Source organism: Theobroma umbraticum, unplaced genomic scaffold (assembly GCF_002168275.2).
Source record: "Theobroma umbraticum cultivar Fairchild unplaced genomic scaffold, ASM216827v3 scaffold_50.0, whole genome shotgun sequence".
NCBI lineage: Eukaryota > Viridiplantae > Streptophyta > Magnoliopsida > Malvales > Malvaceae > Theobroma > Theobroma umbraticum.
The window spans coordinates 1,441,677-1,444,416 of record NW_018397261.1 but is presented as its reverse complement, the minus strand read 5'-3'; positions in this window follow the sequence as shown (position 1 = coordinate 1,444,416).

Genomic DNA, 2,740 nt, shown 5'->3' with positions numbered 1-2,740 from the left:
GAATTTGCTAGTATATAGCTATTAATGAAAAACCATGAATGTTCATTTTCTGAAGTGAATGTGACAAACGAGTTACTAATAAAAATTATGAATGCTCATTTCCTGAGGTGAATATGACAAATGAAATATTAATAAAAAAATTAAAAATTCGTCCATTCCTTGAAGTGAATGCGACATCATTTAATAATTATGGCCATAATCATGAATTCATCCATTCATTGAAGTGAATGTAATATCATTTACTTATGATGACCATAATAATTTATATCATCACTATTTTAATTATTAGTTTACCACCCGAAGTGGATGGATATTTTATCATCTGAATTTAAGAATAGTTTTACCACTAGAAGTGGATGAATAATTTTACCCTAAAAAATTATAGGTGCCTATAATCCACCAGAAATGGATAACCTATCATATGTGGATTACCCATCAAAAGTGGTTGTATACTTGTAACCTACCACACATAGATGAATACTTTTAACGTACCAAAAGTAGATAGATACCTTAACCCACTAGCCCACCAGAAGTGGATAAATAATGAAAAGAATAAAAAGAATATAGAAAACATATTGTTATTGATGTGGCATGAAAGATTATTAGTCACGTACCTATTGTACGTCTTAAATTTTATCAAGCATCACTGAAAATTGAAACATCTTGTGATTATCTTTTAATCATGGTCAAGTTGATATAGCACATGAAGATATTTGTCTACCCTAAAAGAGGAATTGATTACATGATTGGTAATAAAAAAAACTCTATTATTGATTTTCTTATTCTGAAAAAGGAAGTGATCATTTGATTGGTAATAGAAATATCCGATAATGAATTTAATAGTAATTGGTATATTTAGTATAACTATATTACGAAGATGCTTTAATATGTTTTCATTATATTGAAATGATATGTTCTTATTATGTGTTTTAATTTTATATTTAATATTCTTTTATGTTAACTTGTAAGTTTCTTATTGTATATATTTTATTTTATTGAAGAAAATATAGATATTGATCTTGTTGGATCTAAGATCAATAATGAAAATATATGTCTAATAAACATTGCTATAAAACACACTATATTTAAAGACAATAAATGTTTTTCCTACTTGACAAAAAAAATCAATGTCAATTTAATATCTGATAGTACAAGATTAATTAGAGGCTTTAAAAAAGCTAATATTTTACTACCTTGAGGAATAAAGTAATACAAGGTGTATTATTTTCTATTAAGTCTCAAAGAAGTTTATTAAGTTTTAAAGATATTCATTTGGATAGATATCATATTGAGATAATAAAAGAAAAAGACACTTAATACCTCTATATTACATCTATTATCTCAAGTAGAAAGTGTGTGTTGAAAAAAAAAATTACTCGCTTTGTTCTTAGAATTAACTATACAAATATTAAAATAATTAAAACCCATAGTAAACCAAAGGTTTACTAATGATTTTAATGTTTGACATGACCGGTCGGACCATCCAAGATCAATAATGATGCAAAAAAATAATTGATTGAAAATTTATACGATTATTTATTGAAAAACTAGAAGATTTTTCAATCTAATGAATTTTATGTGTTGTTTGCTCTGAAGGTAAATAAATTACAAGGCTATCACTAGCTAAAGTTCGGATTCAATTCCCTACGTATTTGAATAATATTCAAGGTTTTATGTGGACTCATACATTCACCATGTGAACCATTTAGATATTTTACAATTTTAATCGATGCATCAACTAGATGGTCACATTTATGCTTATTATCAGCTTGCAATTTGGCATTTGCAATCATTCGTTTGCAAGCACATTTTTCTAGTTAAATAATCAAGATTATTTGTCTTGACAATACTGGTGGATTTACATCTCAAGCTTTTAATATTGCATACTAGTTGGAATAATTATTAAACAGCTTATTGCTTATGTTTATACACAAAACAGTCTAATAGAATCATTTATTAAACACTTCCAACTAATTCCAAAGTCATTACTTATGAAATTCAAACTCCCAATGACTACTTGAGGGTATACCATTTTGGATGCAACAGCATTTGTATGCATCAGGCTAAACGAGTTATTATAAATTCTCCATATATAATTGGTTTATGGTTAGAAACCAAATATTTCCCATCTAAGAATTTTTAGATATACGATATATGTTTCAATTGCTCCACCACAACGCACAAAGATGGGTCCTCAAAGGAGATTAAGAATATATATTGGATACAAATCTCCATTTGTAATTAAATATCTAAAATTATCAATAGAAGATTTATTCATGACAAAGTTTGTCAATTGTCATATTGATGAAATAATTTTTCCAACATTAGGGGGAGAAAAATAAGCAGCTGTAAAAAAAATTTTTTTAGAATAAATTATCATTATCTAGTTTTGATCCTTGCAAAAATTAATATGAACTTGAAGTTCAAAAGATTATTATTTTGTAAAATATAGTAAATCAGTTGCCAGACATATTTACTGACCTAAAAGAATAACTAAATCTTATATACCAACTGCAAATGCTCCTATTAGCATTGATGTCCTTGTAGGACAAGGCACGTTAGAAGCGTGGAGACTAATCGATTCCAAAGATAAAATCTTTAAAAAAGAAAAAAAGCAAATATTTAAGATGGTGAAAAAAAGAAGTAGAAACTCTAAAAAAGACCCTTGACATAATTGAGAAAAATTTTAGAAGAAATTCAGGTACCTGAAATCATTGAAAGTGAAGAGATCTCAATCAAT